A 21341-nucleotide genomic window follows, 5' to 3' on the forward strand; every position below is an offset into this window, starting at 1 on the left:
GTTGGGCAGTTGGCTGTTAACAGCGCGTAGCGTTGCGCAGTTGGAGGTGAGCCGCCAGCAGTGGTGGATGTGGGGAGAGAAATGGCGGAGTTTTGAGAGCGAATGATCTGGACGTGTGTCCATCAGAGACAGTAAATTTGTAAGACTGGATGTCATGAACTGCTATATATATTATGACTTTTGAACACTATTAAGGTAAATACATTGTTTGTTCTCTGTCAAAATCTTTCATTTGCTAATTATGCCTATCAGTAGTTATTGCCTTCAGTAGTTTGAATCTTCTATTTAGCTGGCAGTAGTGGCGCTCGCTGTATTGCAGTAGTTCGAGTAACGAAGATTTTTGTGAGGTAAGCGATTTGTGAAAGGTATAGGTTTATGTCAGTCAGGGCCATTCTTTTGTAGGGATTATTGAAAGTCAGATTGCGTTGTGCTAAAAATATTGTGTGTCAGTTTTGCGTTGCGCTAAAAATATTGTGTGTCAGTTTAGTGTTGATCAGAATAGGTAAAGAGCGAAATGTCTGAGTACGTTCAGTTCTGCTCAGCTGTTTGAAAATCAAATAATGTAAGAGGTTTATCAGCGCAGTAATTCATTAATTTTTTTAAGGGGATGTTTCAACAGATATAATTTTCTTTCGTTTTTGGAGGATTTGGGGGTTACAATATTCAATCTCGCTACGACATCAACGCGTTCACTAATGTGGACATCCGTTTCGATGCTCGTTATTAACTCAGGATTATTCGTTGTTAAGAGGTCAAGTGTGTTTTCACAACCGTTTACCATTCGCGTGGGCTCATGAAATAACTGCTCGTAATAATTTTCAGAGAATGCGTTTAGCACAATTTCGGATGACGTTTTTTGCGTACCTCCGGAATTAAACATGTATTTTCGCCAACATATCGAGAGTAAATTAAAGTCACGACCAACTATTGTCGTATGAGTTGGGTACGTGTTTGAAATCAATCTCAAGTTTTCTTTGAACCTTTCAGCAACTGTATCATCTGAATTGGGAGGACGGTAAAAGGATCCAATCTAATCTTTATTTTATTCCAGCCACCAACAATGGTTTCTGCCCATACTAACTCATAGGAACTATTTACTTCAGTTTTGTGACAAGAATAACTGCTTCTAAAAACACGCCACCGCCAACCATGTTTAGCCTGTCCTTGCGGAACACCGTTAGGTTCTTCGCAAAAATTTCGGCTGAGCTTATCCCCGGCTTTAGCCTATAAAGATTTGAGCATCAGTGCTTTCTATTAGCGCTTGGAGCTCTGGTACTTTTCCAACACAATTACGACAATTTACAACTGTTATACCGATGGTTCCTGCAACTGCGTTCATCCTGTGTTTGGCCTGCACCCTTTGTGACTGAAGCCCTTCTTGTGTTTTCCCGAGACCCTCTAAACTAAAAAACCACCCAGTTCACACCACACAGCCCCTGCTAACCGTGTAGCCGTCGGCTGCGTATAGTGAACACCTGACCTATTCAGCGGAACCTGAAACCCAATCAACCTTTGGCACAAGTCGAGGAATCAGCAGCCTACACGGTCGCAGAACCGTCTGAGCCTCTGATTCAGACCCTCAACCCGGCTCTGTGCCAGGGGTCCGCAATCGGTCCTGTCGATTATGCTGCAAATGGTCAGCTCAGCTTTCATCTTGCAAGCAAGACTGGCTGCCCTTACCACTTCTGTTAGCCGCTCGAAAGCAGAGAGAATCACTTCTGCTACAAAGTGACACACATCATTGGTACCGACGTGGGCAACCACCTGCAGTTGGCTGCACCCTGTGCTCTTCATGGCATCTGGGAGGACCCGTGCCACGTCTGGAATGACTCCACGCGGTATTCACTATGAGTGCACATTGGCTTTCTTTCCCTTCTTGGCAGCCACGTCACTAAGGAGCCCCATAACGCGCCTAACGTTAGAGCTCCCAACTACCAATAATCCCACCCTCTGTGATTGCCCAGAACTTGCAGGCTGAGTGGTTTCCTCTGAAACAGAAGAGGCGAAGGCATCTGGCTCAGCGACAGTGTCGGCCACAGGCAGCACCTGCAACCTGTTTGTCAGACTACATCTACATCTACATTGATACTCCGCAAGCCACCCAACGGTGTGTGGCGGAGGGCACTTAACGTGCCACTGTCATTACCTCCCTTTCTTGTTCCAGTCGCGTATGGTTCGCGGGAAGAACGACTGTCTGAAAGCCTCCGTGCGCGCTCTAATCTCTCTAATTTTACATTCGTGATCTCCTCGGGAGGTATAAGTAGGGGGAAGCAATATATTCGATACCTCATCCAGAAACGCACCCTCTCGAAACCAGGCGAGCAAGCTACACCGCGATGCAGAGCGCCTCTCTTGCAGAGTCTGCCACTTGAGTTTATTAAACATCTCCGTAACGCTATCACGGTTACCAAATAACCCTGTGACGAAACGCGCCGCTCTTCTTTGGATCTTCTCTATCTCCTCCGTCAGACCCATCTGGTACGGATCCCACACTGATGAGCAATACTCAAGTATAGGTCGAACGAGTGTTTTGTAAGCCACCTCCTTTGTTGATGGACTACATTTTCTAAGCACTCTCCCAATGAATCTCAACCTGGTACCCGCCTTACCAACAATTAATTTAATATGATCATTCCACTTCAAATCGTTTCGCACGCATACTCCCAGATATTTTACAGAAGTAACTGCTACCAGTGTTTGTTCCGCTATCATATAATCATACAATAAAGGATCCTTCTTTCTATGTATTCGCAATACATTACATTTGTCTATGTTAAGGGTCAGTTGCCACTCCCTGCACCAAGTGCCTATCCGCTGCAGATCTTCCTGCATTTCGCTACAATTTTCTAATGCTGCAACTTCTCTGTATGCTACAGCATCATCCGCGAAAAGCCGCATGGAACTTCCGACACTATCTACTAGGTCATTTATATATATTGTGAAAAGCAATGGTCCCATAACACTCCCCTGTGGCACGCCAGAGGTTACTTTAACGTCTGTAGACGTTTCTCCATTGATAACAACATGCTGTGTTCTGTTTGCTAAAAACTCTTCAATCCAGCCACACAGCTGGTCTGATATTCCGTAGGCTCTTACTTTGTTTATCAGGCGACAGTGCGGAACTGTATCGAAAGCCTTCCGGAATTCAAGAAAAATAGCATCTACCTGGGAGCCTGTATCTAATATTTTCTGGGTCTCATGAACAAATAAAGCGAGTTGGGTCTCACACGATCGCTGTTTCCGGAATCCATGTTGATTTCTACAGAATAGATTCTGGGTTTCCAGAAATGATATGATACTCGAGCAAAAAACATGTTCTAAAATTCTACAAGAGATGGACGTCAGAGATATAGGTCTATAGTTTTGCGCATCTGCTCGACGACCCTTCTTGAAGACTGGGACTATCTGTGCTCTTTTCCAATCATTTGGAACCCTCCGTTCCTCTAGAGACTTGCGGTACACGGCTGTTAGAAGGGGGGCAAGTTCTTTCGCGTACTCTGTGTAGAATCGAATTGATATCGCGTCAGGTCCAGTGGACTTTCCTCTATTGAGTGATTCCAGTTGCTTTTCTATTCCTAACTGGGGAAGCCTTACGTCCAGCCCCCTGGGAAGTCTTTCGTCGCCTGCCATGCCCTGGGCGACCTCCCACAGGTGAGGGGTCAACCTCAGTGCGAGCAGTAACTGGGCTGGCCACTGTGACGACTCATCGGTGGACTCGGATGTACTGGTCGTTGGATCCCCACGGTCGGCCCGCAACAGTGGTGCTCATCCACTGCAGCCTCAAGCTGTGTGACTGAAGCCATCACAGCCTGGAGCTGAGAGTGAAGTGTCACCAACTCGGCTCGCATCCGCACACAACACTCACAGTCCCTGTCAATACTAAAGACCGTGGAAAACTAAACTATGCAGAAAACGGACTATTGGCACGTGCTGTGCAGCTCGACTGTAGATGGTGAGGAAAACGCAGGAATTGTGTCTAATAAATTAGATTAATATGCAGAGATTCAGAAACCTAACTATCGAAGCAGTCAGGTGAAATTAAATAATTCGCCCCTGATTATGAACTTGTGTTATGTTACAAAATCAGTTTACCTTCCAACCCAAACAAAACGCTAGAACTCTGGCTATTAGACATTAAACTAACAGAAACTCAAGAAACTAAACTATTAAAGCACACAGATGAAATTATACAGTTTGCTCAGACAATATTTTTAACATGTAGTTCATATCCTCTTCAGAATCTGCTCAGCCGGCAGAAGTGACCGTACGGTTACAGGCGCTGCAGTCTGGAACCGCAAGACCGCTACAGTCGCAGGTTCGAATCCTGCCTTGGGCATGGATGTTTGTGATGTCCTTAGGTTAGTTAGGTTTAACTAGGGGACTAATGACCTCAGCAGTTGAGTCCCATAGTGCTCAGAGCCATTTGAACCATTTTTTAGAATCTGCTCGGACTACTAAATCGAATAGAATGTATTTGTTTACTATGAAGGGATGTAAAAATCTCATTTATTTTAATTCACAATTAGCACATTTCTGATGATGAAGTGCCACTTCATATTCTGATAATTAGATACAATGTGTTTAGAATGTGCTTCAGTTCATGTAAGAAGCATGACAGTACATAGGACGATTAGATTGCTTCCGTCCATCCACAAAGTTTCTGTGGGACTGCACGATGTCACACACGCGGCCGCTTCTTGGATTCACGTACACTTGGCTACTTGCAACACGTGACAGAATGTTTGTCATGCACTGCTATGTGGATTTAATCGGGAACGTGTTTGGTGGTCAATTGTCTACTGTGCCACAAACACGAGGCAGTTCCATGCTCCGTATAGCAGACCACAGCAGGCAGCAACAGCTTCGCTTGTGGTGCTTTGTTTGGCAGCCTTGTCTCAAGTACTGTCTCGAGAATGGAAGAAGATATGGCTCTCCTCGCACAGTAAAAAAGAATTCGATATGTTATCTATATTTCATATGGATTTGTGACCTAAACTGCACCAAAGGTATCTATACTGTTCACTGTAAACTTTTCACAATACGCGCCGTGGTTTACTTATTTGTGAAGTATCAAAATAAATTAGGGCAATAGCGGAAAAAACCGGTTCATTTGCAAGCTGTGATGTGGGACTATATGGTGCGAAAAAGTCAATTTCTTTTGCTAAAATAGTTTTCTTATAATCAAATGAAGAAGACTGCATATTGGAGAACACATACATATCTAACAAGTATGGTTTCAATTTTTTTATGGAAAAAGTAAAACCTTAACTGCGGAACTGCCAACTGACGAACTACTTGATTGGGAAGTAGCGACTCGAGTCACGAAAACTGATAATGGCCCGGTGAGTGCTGTGCTGGCCACGTGCCCATCCACATCCGCATCCAGTGACGCCTGAGGGTACCGTTGGGCCTTCTTGGCCTACTCGCACGGAGTTTAGTTAGTTTTTACTGAGAACACATAAAATAGTTTTTTTCGAGGCACATTTGTGTCGTACGACACACTTGCATGGAGCAATCAGCACTCTATGTAGTGCCAGGCGATACGATAGAGATGTGTATTGGTGTCGCTTCAGCTGCTCAACGTACTCCACCAATGCGGGTTTCTTCTGAGTGGTACCATGAGTTGCCTTGCGTATCAGACCACATATCGTATCGCCTCAGTGGTGCAGTCCATAAGTACTCTAATACCCGAGTAGCTGCTTCCTTTGTGTAGTGCATCGCTGACCTGTCAAGGAGAGACCTACAATTCCCCACGCGATAACGCAAATCCAGAAGTCTGCAGCCAAGACCATCACAAAGTCGACGAAGCCTTTGGTTGGCACCCTCCTCTCGGCTCCAAACCAAAGGATCCTGATCAACTCTGAGAACAATTTCCTGAATGAGATTTTCACTCTGCAGCGGAGTGTGCGCTGATATGAAACTTCCTGGCAGATTAAAACTGTGTGCCCGACCGAGACTCGAACTCGGGACCTTTGCCTTTCGCGGGCAAGTGCTCTACCATCTGAGCTACCGAAGCACGACTCACGCCCGGTACTCACAGCTTTACTTCTGCCAGTATCTCGTCTCCTACCTTCCAAACTTTACAGAAGCTCTCCTGCGAACCTTGCAGAACTAGCACTCCTGAAAGAAAGGAAATAACGGAGACATGGCTTAGCCACAGCCTGGGGGATATTTCCAGAATGAGGTTTTCACTCTGCAGCGGAGTGTGCGCTGATATGAAACTTCCTGGCAGATTAAAACTGTGTGCCCGACCGAGACTCGAACTCGGGACCTTTGCCTTTCGCGGGCAAGTGCTCTACCATCTGAGCTACCGAAGCACGACTCACGCCCGTTACTCACAGCTTTACTTCTGCCAGTATCTCGTCTCCTACCTTCCGAACTTTACAGAAGCTCTCCTGCGAACCTTGCAGAACTAGCACTCCTGAAAGAAAGGAAATAACGGAGACATGGCTTAGCCACAGCCTGGGGGATATTTCCAGAATGAGATTTTCACTCTGCAGCGGAGTGTGCGCTGATATGAAACTTCCTGGCAGATTAAAACTGTGAACCCGACCGAGACTCGAACTCGGGACCTTTGCCTTTCGCGGGCAAGTGCTCTACCATCTGAGCTACCGAAGCACGACTCACGCCCGGTACTCCAGGTTCGCAGGAGAGCTTCTGTAAAGTTTGGAAGGTAGGAGACGAGATACTGGCAGAAGTAAAGCTGTGAGGACGGGGCGTGAGTCGTGCTTCGGTAGCTCAGATGGTAGAGCACTTGCCCGCGAAAGGCAAAGGTCCCGAGTTCGAGTCTCGGTCGGGCACACAGATTTAATCTGAGAACAATGCTGCAAATTGCTAACTCTGCTTGAACCCCATATGGGAGGCCTCCACCACGTCCGCCAGCTGCCAGTGTCAACTGAAGATGGGCTCAGAACCTATGCAATATTGTCCATAAGGGGTTCCATAACGCGCCTTACGTAGGAGCTCCGGATAACTACAAAAGCCATGCCCACATGTGACTGTTCGGACCCTGCTCAAGAAACGACCATGTGCTCTCTCACCGGTAAATGGGCGAGGGCGGAAGACCAGCCTCCACATAGGCCCTCCGTCTTGTGCGACGCGGACTCGTTACCACCTGCCACTCATCCTGCTGTGAGGGCGGATCCACCGCGTCGGCTACACTAAGAGTTGCCTCGGGAGCAGAGCCCCTGAACGAAAAAGCGACAACTGACGTGTCCCACGCAACGCGCCAGATTCTTCGCCACCGCCATACCCCGAGACAGCAGTCTGAAGGTGACTGACCCTAGCCAAAAGCATAGTCAGCTGTTCGCCAACTGCGGCCAGCTCCTCCTGCGTCCGCACAAACCATGTGCACATTCTACTCATTCTAGTAAGACTAATTGAAGTGAACTGTAAAAGCAGACAAAACGTAAGTATGCAGCTTGCTACCGTCATGAGGTGCCATTGATGGACTATCACGCTTTACTGTCCCGTGTAGCTGGCTATTCAGAAAAAAAATGAAAAGTGCGGTACAGATTGCTGAATTTACACTTTTGCACTTAACAGTTCAAAAATAAATAAAAAATATAAAGAACACCTGTGAGATTGAACGTCCCCTTTGAACAATTGTACATGACTGTGCTTAAACTGACACACAATATTTTTAGTGCAACGCAATCTTACTTTCAAAAACCCCTACAAATGAATGGCCCTGACTAACATTAACCTATACCTTTCACAAATCACTTACCTCACAAAAATATTCGTTACTCGAACTACTGCAATACAGCGAGCGCCACTACTGCCAGCTAAATAGAAGATTCAAACTACTGAAGGCACTAACTACTGATAGGGATAGTTAGCAAATGAAAGATTTTAATAGAGAACAAACAATTTATTTACCTTAATAGGCATAATATATATAGCAGTTCATGACATCCAGTCTTACAAATTTCAAAACTCCGCCATTTCTCTCCCCATATCCACCACTGCCGGCGGCTCACCTCCAACTGCGCAACGCTACGCGCTGTTAACATCCAGCTGCCCAACACTACAATGGCAGACAACAATGCAAACTAGCCACAGATTGCACACAGCACAGCCAGTGATTTTCATACAGAGCGCTACGTGGCGTTACCAATATAAGAACCTAAACAGCCTACTTACAAGATAGAAAAACAGGTACGAAATTAAATTTAAGAAATATAGAAATGCAGTACAAAGAAATCACAGAAAAAGCTAAATACGTAACTTTCCGCCCAGGAGATGTGTAACAGGAGACAGTTGGAGCCTATGTGTCGAGAGGAACGAGTAACAATCGGTTTCTGAACAGCCGAACACGTATTTACGAAGTGTTAGTTTGGTGTTTTAGCTACGTTTACTTCTAAAATAGAGAGGGAAGTTGTTAACAACTTGTTGAATACCATTCTGCCACAGAAAAGGAAGTGAAAGGTAACTTCAGTTGCTTAAAACTGTATTTTGTTAAACTTATTATATTTTATTCGTTGAGTCTCTGCTAATACATTCTATACACCTTGAGAATCTGGCAGCCGATACAATTTCTCTTCGTTCATTTATAGTTTCAACTACATTTTGTTTTGTTTTCATAAAGGAAAAACTTTGAAAGGAAGTCCAGAAGTTGAAGAAGACGAAGGAATAGAAGAGAACAAACGGAAGAGAAAATACATTCAACTACTGTCGGTGCCCAAAACATAAATGCACTTTACACAAACCGAAAATGGCCACTGAAGCCAAGAGCAGATCAGCGTGGAAGAGGATGGGAGGTTGCGGCGTGGTAAACGTTAGAGTTGCTGAACATAAGGCGTTCTTTCGAAATACTTCAGAAAAAAAATATTTCGGTTAGCTTCATACTGCGTAAAACATTGTTATTATTTGTAATCATTCTTCCTCATTTTCTCTTTATCGTACGGATAAAAATATCTCTTACAACTGAATTTTTACCACTGTTTTTAACTTGACATGCTTATCTAATTCTATTAAGCTCGTTCAGCGGCCTACGAAGAAATAACAGAGATAACTAGTCGCTAATAACTGGTTCTACACTACAAATATTCTCTTGTGAGGTATTACTTGTTGCTGTCAGCACTTCTAGTTTACCCCAATACTTCCACATTATTGTGATTTAGCACTTACTTTCGATGTCTCTTATGCTTTATGTGTGTTCATTCGGTTTTGTAAAACGTAGGTCATGTACACCGATGTGCCAAAACCTCATTATCACCTGCTTAATAGCTTGTTTGCCCGTCTTCGGAACGAAATACATTACTTATTGTGCGTAGCAGGGCTCCGACAGTTCGTTGATAGTTTTGTGGGGGTAGGTGTCTTAGATGTCTACGCACAGGTCATGTAATGCGCGTAAATAACTGGTCGCTGATTTGCATTCGCGATGATGGGGCCTGATAGCGACCCAGATGGGTTCCTAGGATATACCTCAGGTGAATATGTTCGCGGGCACATCAAGATGCTCCTCAAACTACTGTTGCGCGGTTCTGGCTCCGAGACACGAACAATTTTAGCGCTGAAACAGGACACCGCCGTCGGGGAAGATACCAATCACACAAGAGTGCAAGTGGTTGGCAGCTGTCAGCGTGTCTTCGATGCAAGCGAAACCGAATATCACCCATGCTCCCACCAACTTGCGTCCATAGCTCGCTGCACGTTTTGAGCCGCCTTTCACCTCGGTGACGACGTTTCGGAGACGACCATCGACACCTAGTGTAGCAAAAACGTGATTCCCCGTAGAGCCAACACGTTTCTATCGGTCGAATCCCGATGGTCCCAAGCTCACTGCAATCGTAATTGTCAATGGTGTTGAGTCAACATGTAGGGGCCCCTGCTGCGGAGCTACCTGTTCAACAACGTACAATGAACGGTGTGCTCCGAAACCCTCTTCCTCTTTTGGCAGAGATGCCACAGATCACCATCTATCCTACTTTGCAGAGCAGACAAGCCTCCGAGCCCCATATCCTGTGAACAGTCACGGACGTCCAACCATTTAGCGACTAGTGTTAGTTTCACTGTCCTTCTACCTCTTTCCGTAGGTGCCCACGACAATATCAAGTGAACATTCGACGAGTTTCTCCGTTGTTGAGATACTGGTTCACTGACTTTGCGTAATAATAATCTGTGCTTTGTCGAAGTTGCTTTCTTAATGGGTTTTCCCATTTGCAACCCATGTCTTCGCTAGGGTGATCCCCCGTCCGTGTCTGCTCCGCTTACATACTTCTCTTACCGCGTCACGTGCGTGCCCACAACGCCACCAGGAGACATCCAACGTCGAAGTGGCCAGTGGTCATAATGTTTTGACTCATCTCAATCCTGCAGTATATGGTATATTACATAACAGTAAACAAATTGTTAATAAATTTTTGAATAATTATCATTGTTATTTCTGTGCAGGCCAACGGCCTTGCCGCTGTGGTAACACCGGTTCCTGCCAAATCACCAAAGTCAAGCGTTGTCGAGCTTGGCTAGGACTTGGATGGGTGACGGTCTGGTCTGCCGAGCGCTGTCGCAAGCGGGATACACTCAGCCCTTGAGAGGCAAACTGAGGTGCTACTGGAATGAAAAGTAGCGGCACGGAGAAGTAGCGGCTCCGGTCTGGTACTCTGACAACCTTCAGTGGAGCGGTGTCCTGACAACATTGCTCCTCCATATCCGCATCCAGTGCCGCCTATAGGGCTGAGGATGACACGGCGGTCGGTCAAGACTGCTCTGATGGAGTTTAGTTTCAGCTTAGTTTATTTCTTTGCAGTCAACTGAAGATCCCAAATACAAATAGGAGGGAAGTTCTGGCTAAGAACGACCATAAAACATTTTTAAAAAGCGCTACATAAAGTATTGCTAGTTAGCGACTTTTTTAAAAACAATTGTAAGTAACTGTTTTGTAATTTGTACATTTTTGGACCTTTCTTAACACGTTTTATCTCAATGAATAAACCGCGCGGAGTGGCCGCGTGGTTTGAGGCGCCACGTCACGGACTGCGCGGCCCCTCCTGCCGGATGTTCGAGTCCTCCCTCGGGCATGGGCGTGTGTGTTGTTCTTAGCATAAGTTAAAGTTAGTTTAAGCACTGTGTAAGTCTGGGGACCGATGATCTAAGCAGTTTGGTCCCTTAGGAATTCACAAACATTTGAACATCTCTATGATTAAGGGAGACGACTTTCAAAATCCTTGTGCAATGTATAGCGTTTAACCTAAAATAAGATAGCATCTATTCGTAATTCGCGTATCATTTTGTCTCATTTAAGTCCTGACGTACCAGATACGATACATGGCTTGAGTGAAACAAAAACATTTTTCACTAGTGTACTACCGTCAGAAAAGTGAATCAGCGCATGGAAAGTCCCTTTCTTTTGTTTAGTGTGTCCATTTGGTTTCAACTCTCTAGGGACTGCAGCACATCAAAAGCAATTGACCCAAAAATCCGAGGATAGGTGTTTCTAGAGCTTCAGGAACAACGGAAATAATCCTACGTATCGTAACTTAGCGGAGAGCCTTCTCAGAAGATTAAAGAACGTGGCAGCAACAAGACGTTAGTCAGATGGCTGGTATCATCTGGACGAACAGCCTCGGTCGCTCTCGAGTGTTACTGACTGCAGTGGCCACAGCCGCCGTACCGCCGCTGCTGGTGGCCTCGATGCCCGCTGTTAGGGGCCCCAGTTTCCGCTGCCTGCACGTGAAACGCGACCGCCGTATGACGTCAGCAGGCGCGATGCGCCACTCTGGAAAACACGGCATGTAACTGTAAACACTGGTCGCGCTCCGGAGCACCGAACTGGGCGAACCGTCAGCGTGCTGGCTGCCCCGGCAGCCTGACTCGTCAGCCGAAACAATGACGCGCCGATGCACGTGGACAACTGTTTCTCTATGCCTTTCATTCTCTGCCCCTGTGAGCTGGGTGGTCTGTTGTAGAACTTGTAGTTCTTCCCAGCCAAGTATTCCAACGGACTGGGAATGGGACGGAGAGATTCTCAACTGAGAACACTTGGCAGGCTACTTTCAGTTGCGGAATTCGCCTGATAACTAAGGGGCATCTGCCGAAAATGTTGTGCGGCAGTCTGGAGTTGGAACTATTTTAATTAATTTCTGCGACAAAGTTCTCTATTCTCGCGGAAAAATTAATAGCATTTATACGTGTGTGTCTGTGTATGTATGTGTGTAAGTAGCATCGAATTTAACAAGGAGGTTAGTTATTTAATCAGTTACATGTACCATGGCTATTTGAACGTCTATTTTATCGAAATGATGTGGAACAATTGTGTTTACAACGTATTTGTACGTTATTAATGTTAACATTAACCCTAGAAATACCAAGGCAATTGTTGTCGACTTACAACATATTAACAACATACTTTTTAGAGAGGAACTGATTTTTAAGTAGGGTCCAGAACATGAGAATATTTTTCACCACACACCTAGTAACATCAAAGCATTTTCAATACCAAGCTAAGTGTACTTCATGACTACAAAATAAATTAAAAGATGCAAATTTGGTAAGTCTTGAAACTTTCTGGCAGATCCAAAGTGTATACCAGACCGATATTCGAACTCGTTAATTGTTGTTGTCTTTTACTCACAACATAATATTTAAATACATACTGATGTGTAGAGAAGCTGTTGAAGACTAGGTCGACCTTAAAGGACAAGTCCAAGCGTGGAAGAACTGTCTTCAATAGTTCAGACTACACCTAAGCATAAAGTAGACTGAACAGCTGCCAACAAATGGAAATAACACAATAACCATAAATATCGACGGTGTAATCTGCCAAAGACAAATATCATCAAGCACGTTGACCCCAAAACAGCTGCCGACAACTCGTTTGTTTCCAAAATCACAAACCGCCTTGGCAATGCACCTATCAAATCACGAGCAATGACTGGTATGCTTTATGATGTGAAGACATCGGAGCAACTCATGTAAAAAATTGTCTTGTCGGTGCAGACTGTAGGCCAGCAATAAAAGAAGCAGAGTAACGATTTGGAGTAATGGTAACCAAAACGATTCAGTGGACGTCTGGCCTGACACTTCATGAACGTGAGGCCAGTAATGAAATTCACAGGTGGCATGGATTGGTGCCTAGCGGTGAGGGAAAGCCGTAGACAGTGGTATGGAAATGTACATCAAGCAGATCAAGAAATGATAGCAAAACGAAGGTTTTAGTTGAAAATCGACAGGGAAGCTTAGAAACGTTAGCTGGGCATCCACCACGTAGACCTCAAGACAGCGTTCACCCTGACCCAGCACAAGATCGCGGCAAGTGGAGACAGAGAGGCAGAGTGGTGAACCTCACTGCATTGCGGGACAAACACTGAGGAAGAAGAAGACTAGTTAGTTAGTTTCATGTTCCATTGATTATTTTGCACGATATATCGTAATGATATGGAACGAGTCCGTTACATTTACGTCACCAATTAATTTGTCCATATGGTTACATGTATAATATTTCTAAGTTTTATTTGTTATTTATTTCTTTATTTTTTTAAGAAAAATGATTTACAGGTATGTGTTAGTATTTCCTAACCACCACCTTTTATACATTGCAATAATTTTACTTTGGTGTCTGTCAGACATTTTGTATCACAGCAAGTGATCAAAAATTTTTGTTACAGCTTTCTGCACCGCTTTTTGTGCTAAAGACAACCTTAACGTGGCGTAATGAACGATACTTTTGCTTCTGATATTGTAGTTATCACTGTTCCTTTTGAACTGTAGTAGATTATTTGAAACAAACATCATGAGGGTGTAAATATACTGTGGAGCAGTAGTCAGAATGCTCGAGATGATCGTAAGTGAACGTCACATATTATTCTTGCTGCACGTTTTTGAGCTAGGACGAATTTCTTACTTAAAGACGAGCTACCCCAGGACGTTGTTCCATACGACGTTACTGTTTGAAAATACTCAAAATACGCGACTTACTGATTTGCCTCTATCCAAGACGTGGAATGATTCTGGGTGCAAATGTGGTTGAACTAAATTGTGTAAGGAATCCCAAATTGCGCTTTTTCCAGATTAAATTGTCATCGGTGTGGAACCCAAGAGTTTTGAGGTTTCCACACTACATATAATTTCATCACCATGTGTTACACTTATCAGTGGTATGGTACTCCTAGATGTGCAGAACTGAATATCTTGTGTGTATTTAAAATTGAGGGCGAGACCATTCACAGAATACCAATCAGTGATACTGTTTACCATTTCTTCCATTTATGCATGTGTGCTTGGATTGGTTGCAATACTAGTGTTCTCTGCAAAAAGAACTAATTATGTTTTTTGTATATTCAACGGGAGATCGGGTGCGTAGATAAGGAACAATAGTGGGTCTAAGACTAAGCCTTGAGGAACCCCATACGTGATTTCTCCCCAGTTAGAATTACGTCGCTGGACTATATTGTTTGAATTACTAAGTACAACTTGCTGCATTCTTTTGGTTAGATATGACATTATCCATTGTTTCGTTAACGATCAATCCCATAACACTTCAATTTATCTAGGAGATTATATTCTCAGTTTCCGTTGCAATGAGAGTGATGAAAAAGCAATAGCTGATGATAAAGCAAGGCAAAAAAAGAGGGTAAGAGTACCAGCAGGTTGACTGAGACTTTTTGTGACAAACAGCGAGCAGTGCTTTGTAGTGGAGGCCAACGCTTCGTTCTTAGGTATGGACTTCAAATGTGCCGCTACAGTGCGGGTCAGTGCGTACTTGCACGATCCGCCAGCATCTGTAATGACAAACACTAAACATTTTAATAGTTGAGATTACAGTATTTCTAAGAAAGATGTTAGTTGCGAATTGGCTTTAAACCGAGTGTGTGAAATCCTAGTCGCTAAGCTTACACACTACTTAACCTAAATTATCCTAAGGACAAACACACACACCCATGCCCGAGGCGAGGACTCGAACCTCCGCCGGGACCAGCCGCACAGTCCACGACTGCAGCCCCTGAGACCGCTCTGCTAATCCCTCGCGGCGCTTTAAACCGAGTTGCAGAGTTCCAGCTTTACGGAAAACAAAACTGTTAGTTCGATAGGTTGTAGTTAGTGGCAGGCAAGCCCTTAATGAGCTATAAAGACATTTCGTAAGTTAAATTCCGTGTTTGTTACCGAAAGCCGAAGAATATTGTAGCTATTTCATAGTGCGAAGGACAGTCTGTGGTTTGAAAGACTGGAACCACATGGGATGGACGGTTGCACAACGTAGAGTTGAGAGGGGTTGACACTGCCAAGAGTGTGTAACCTAAGAGTCGAGTTTGTTGTGATTATTATGGATGTAGCGTAACTTGATTTAAGGAGATGATGAAACACTGCTGTGTAGGAATCAACATGGGTCACACAATCAGAGATCTTGTGAATTTCAGCTCTCTCTGTTTATCCGTGCCAGGGGCGACCAAGAATTGAAGTCGCCCAAGAATTCATATCGCGAGCCGCTCACTGGCACGAGTGCCATAATGCTCAACCTCACTGCGTACTTACCCCATCGCCACTGGCCGGCCGGAGTGGCCGAGCGGTTCTAGGCGCTTCCGTCTCGAACCGCAAGACCGCTACGGTCGCAGGTTCGAACCCTGCCTCGGGCATGGATGTTTGTGATGTCCTTAGGTTAGTTAGGTTTAAGTAGTTCTAAGTTCTAGGGGACTGATGACCTCAGAAGTTGAGTCCCATAGTGCTCAGAGCCATTTGAACCATTTGAACCCATCGCCACAGCGGGCTGTGCGAACAGGAAAACGGATGAAACCGCGAACACGCTGCATGTAATTGGAATACAGTCACACTGCATACGACTTGGTTTTATGTTTCTCAACTAACATAGGTCACAAACAAAACAAATTTTCAGTATTATTTAATTACCTTTTGCACTCTTAAGAGATAATATAATTTTTATAAAGTTGAAATTGGTTGCGTACCGACATATGCAGCAAATTTCACACATTTTCTGTCTCATGTTGCCACACAATCGTGGTATATGAAATTTCATAGTCGAAAAATTGTCTTCACATACAGATGTACACTCCTGGAAATTGAAATAAGAACACCGTGAATTCATTGTCCCAGGAAGGGGAAACTTTATTGACACATTCCTGGGGTCAGATACATCACATGATCACACTGACAGAACCACAGGCACATAGACACAGGCAACAGAGCATGCACAATGTCGGCACTAGTACAGTGTATATCCACCTTTCGCAGCAATGCAGGCTGCTATTCTCGCATGGAGACGATCGTAGAGATGCTGGATGTAGTCCTGTGGAACGGCTTGCCATGCCATTTCCACCTGGCGCCTCAGTTGGACCAGCGTTCGTGCTGGACGTGCAGACCGCGTGAGACGACGCTTCATCCAGTCCCAAACATGCTCAATGGGGGACAGATCCGGAGATCTTGCTGGCCAGGGTAGTTGACTTACACGTTCTAGAGCACGTTGGGTGGCACGGGATACATGCGGACGTGCATTGTCCTGTTGGAACAGCAAGTTCCCTTGCCGGTCTAGGAATGGTAGAACGATGGGTTCGATGACGGTTTGGATGTACCGTGCACTATTCAGTGTCCCCTCGACGATCACCAGTGGTGTACGGCCAGTGTAGGAGATCGCTCCCCACACCATGATGCCGGGTGTTGGCGCTGTGTGCCTCGGTCGTATGCAGTCCTGATTGTGGCGCTCACCTGCACGGCGCCAAACACGCATACGACCATCATTGGCACCAAGGCAGAAGCGACTCTCATCGCTGAAGACGACACGTCTCCATTCGTCCCTCCATTCACGCCTGTCGCGACACCACTGGAGGCGGGCTGCACGATGTTGGGGCGTGAGCGGAAGACGGCCTAACGGTGTGCGGGACCGTAGCCCAGCTTATGGAGACGGTTGCGAATGGTCCTCGCCGATACCCCAGGAGCAACAGTGTCCCTAATTTGCTGGGAAGTGGCGGTGCGGTCCTCTACGGCACTGCGTAGGATCCTACGGTCTTGGCGTGCATCCGTGCGTCGCTGCGGTCCGGTCCCAGGTCGACGGGCACGTGCACCTTCCGCCGACCACTGGCGACAACATCGATGTACTGTGGAGACCTCACGCCCCACGTGTTGAGCAATTCGGCGGTACGTCCACCCGGCCTCCCGCATGCCCACTATACGCCCTCGCTCAAAGTCCGTCAACTGCACATACGGTTCACGTCCACGCTGTCGCGGCATGCTACCAGTGTTAAAGACTGCGATGGAGCTCCGTATGCCACGGCAAACTGGCTGACACTGACGGCGGCGGTGCACAAATGCTGCGCAGCTAGCGCCATTCGACGGCCAACACCGCGGTTCCTGGTGTGTCCGCTGTGCCGTGCGTGTGATCACTGCTTGTACAGCCCTCTCGCAGTGTCCGGAGCAAGTATGGTGGGTCTGACACACCGGTGTCAATGTGTTCTTTTTTCCATTTCCAGGAGTGTATATCGAAATCGTAGCATTAACACGTAGCCTTATTATGGAGAGGTGGAAACTCTACCCGAGGAAAACAATGTAGACGTCCTGTACAGTTTTAACGCAAAAGAATTTCTCACTAAAACTAGAATTACTATGCAGATCAATCAGTTGCGTCTGCACATGCACAGGGGTGCTTTCAACTGAAACGGCAGATTCTCTCGAACCTGAAGAAAGATTGGCAATGTTCTTAAAACGTTCGAAAAACTATCCTTGTAGACTAATTAAGGACACAATGAATCCTTTAAACCTCGCGTTTTCTTTAACGCAGGGAAACTTAGGAACTGGACTGAGTTTGTCAGAATTTCGGTCTTCTACAATGCGATTTCCTTTTTTAATGCATCCCCGTCAAAACAGAAATAAGCTGTTTCTCAACTTGCAGCGACTTATTGCGGGCAGTGTGCAGTCAAGCCCACTTAAAATGTGCTATCTGCAACCCATTACGGATGTTCCAATTTTTGTTCCTGCACTGATTTTCCTTCATAAATTCAACAATAGCGAGTTTTAAATCGAAAAATGGCTCCAGGAATGTCCTTGACTTAACCAACGTACTTTGCAGTAATACGTAAGGTAGGCATACCTTCGTTCACTTCATCTACATCTACATCTGTATGATTACTGTGCAATTCACAGTTAATCGCCTGGTAGAGGACTCATCCAACCACTTCAAGCTATTTCTCGACCGTTCCACTCTCGAACAGCGCGCGGGAGAAACGACCACTTAAATCTTCCTGTGCGAGCTGTGATTTGTTTTATTTTCTTATGATGATGATTCCTCCCTACGTAGATGGGAGAAAAGAAAGTTGGTGATTGAAATTTCATGCGAAGATACTAGCCCAACGAAAGGCGGCTTTGTTTTAATGATTGTCATCCCAATGAATGTATCATGTCTGTGGCGCTCTTTGCCTTTTATCCCCAATAAATGGTAATCTTTGGTTTGCTTTACCCACAACGTTATCTATGTGATCGTCCTAACTTATGTTATTCATAACTGTAATCCCTAAGGATTCAGTTGAATTTGCGGCCAATAGATTTTTGTGATTTAGTAGTTTCCTTTTGGTACTCATGTGGATTCCTTCACACTTTTCATTATTTAGAATGAATTGCTACTTTTCGCTTCATATGCGTATCTTGTCTATATCATTTTGCAATTTTTTTTTGGTCACCTTCTGTAAAGTACAGCACAATCCCCAAACAATCTAAGAGTGCTACACAGAAATTGCCTCGGACACTGTTGCAACTGAGAAAAATTTTACTATTCGTACCACCAGTTTCTTCACGTGCTCCAAGCCTGCAAATTTATCACAAATTTCTTCTTGATGAACAGAACACGGATCCCGTCTGTCTGTCTGTCTGTCATTGTAATTTTTTGCACCTTCATTGCCAATTAAATCTTAAAAACATTCTTTACATGTAGTTCTGTAACATTGTTTCATAGCAAATTTGTAGTACTTCTCGATTATACGAGGCATAATAGACAGTGAGAACTCTAGCCCCCCCCCCCTCTCCCACCCCTTCAGTCATTCCCATTCATTTTAAGGCTTGTGGCGATAGATGGCCAGAGTGCCTCTTTTTGTGCTAACAGCCACCAGATCTGCGAACGTCTTTAATACCATGAACTAGCACCGAAGGGTAAACAACGGTGACACCATGATTTTGCCGAAATGAGGAGAGTTGTGCCGACCGAAAACGCCACACCGTAGTTCTAAATGAAATGTCGCGCTATACCGGGTACTTCCAAGAAGGACCGAGCAAAGCTGAGGCAGGCTGAGCCTCGACACTAGAGCTGTTGGCAAAATATCGATATTTTTCCGAAACATATCATAGATATATCGGCGATATTTTTTCATAGGTATATTGATATATCAATATTGAAATGGCAATATTTTTATTTTATATTATATTTTTTAGCAATTTTCGACCAATATTTGAAGTTGTTCATGTCAGTTGTAGTAGAATATAATTCAACTTTCGGTGTGAGAAGGAGTCTTACTACTATTTGACCTTACATTGCGTCCACCCTTTCTGTTTGATTATGTAAAGCAAGTATAGGTGGCACAAAGAAGAAGTCCAATTACACTGCCGGGGGTGGGGGTGGGGGGGGGGTGAGGGAGGGAGGGAGAAGGGAGCGGGTAGCAGTGTGGATAGCACAACAGTTGCGTTGAAAATCCATTTTTAACGCAACTGGTGTGCTATTTCTTCACATCGGCATTCTTAAAAAACAATTGCTGAAAATGATGAATAAAAGTCTAAATGACAAGATTGGTCTTTGCGTTGGGCGTTGACGTGTGAGGGGAAATGCTGATATAACCGACGGCTGGCCTACCAATAGAATCTGCAACGTTTAACTTCACCACACAATTTTGACACTGCAACTGCTAGGTCGCTGGCGTTTGCAGAAATGAAAAAATAGCTAAGTCGACTGATATGTAACTAAACCGAACGACGGACCCATTGGACACCTTTTATTGGGCCAGTTACCAATGTGAGCGAAGTGGTTATCGCTAAGCAAGAAAGTGCAACGTTTCCCTTTCAGTTCTTGCTCTGAGGGGCTAAGCAGGCTTCTAGCTTGTTGATGTACAGAATATCTAATAATAAATCAGTACTCAAATGTACAGCTCTAAAACTGGCAGTTATTCACAATGTGCAACGTATTTCTTTACTTTTTTTGGCTGTTACGTCGATTTTTTTGTCGATATATCCATAATATTTTTCGATGTGTCGACAGCCGATAATGATACTTTTTACATATGGATGTATCGGATTCCCGATATTTTTAAAAATATCAACAGCCGTACTTGACACGCACGCCCTCCACACACCAAACACGCCTGCGGGCTGGGGCACCGTGGCTGGTCCTGGTCTATGTGATACGGAGTGTCATTCGTAAAATATCTAGGAATATTTGTTGGGAGTGACATAAATGGCAGAAAATACCAGCGTGGGACAATTCAAGGCAAATATAATGTACAGTCGAAGGGAGTGGATTATGGACCAACTCTCGTCAATCACGTAGACTTATCAGATAGTATTGATAGGTAAGATCCAAAGTAGAGCGAGGCGTATCATCACGGGATCGTTTAGTTGGCGCGAGAGCGTTAATGACGTGTTCAACAAACTACAGTGGCGTACTGGAAGGGGAAGGGGAGAAACACAGAGGGCCGGCAGAAGCGTTTGCCACACACTGCAGAGCTACTTGTAGGCTGTAGTTCTAGATGAACGTGTAGATGGAGTTTCGTGAAGTTTTGTATGCAGAGGTTTGTGGTGATCACTCCTCGCTGTTTCTAGAAAGCGGGAATCCAATTATATTACTCTATATCCCTTGCTGCCCCCCCATGAACCATGGACCTTGCCGTTGGTGGGGAGGCTTGCGTGCCTCAACGATACAGATAGCCATACCGTAGGTGCAACCACAACGGAGGGGTATCTGTTGAGAGGCCAGACAAACGTGTGGTTCCTGAAGAGGGGCAGCAGCCTTTTCAGTAGTTGCAGGGGCAACAGTCTGGATGATTGACTGATCTGGCCTTGTAACAATAACCAAAACGGCCTTGCTGTTGTGGTACTGCGAACTACAGCCGTAATTTTTCCCGAGGGCCTGCAGCTTTACTGTATGGTTAAATGATGATGGCGTCCTCTTGGGTAAAATATTCCGGAGGTAAAATAGTCCCCCATTCGGATCTCCGGGCGGGGACTACTCAAGAGGACGTTATCAGGAGAAAGCGTTCCTGAAGAAGAGAAATTTGTTAACATCGAGTATAGATTGATCAGGAAGTCGTTTCTGAAAGTATTTTTATGGAGTGTAGCCATGTGTGGAAGTGAAACATGGACAATAAATAGTTTGGACAAGAAGAAAATAGAAGCTTTCGAAATGTGGTGCTACAGAA

This window comes from Schistocerca piceifrons, chromosome 1 (assembly GCF_021461385.2).
Source record: "Schistocerca piceifrons isolate TAMUIC-IGC-003096 chromosome 1, iqSchPice1.1, whole genome shotgun sequence".
Lineage (NCBI taxonomy): Eukaryota > Metazoa > Arthropoda > Insecta > Orthoptera > Acrididae > Schistocerca > Schistocerca piceifrons.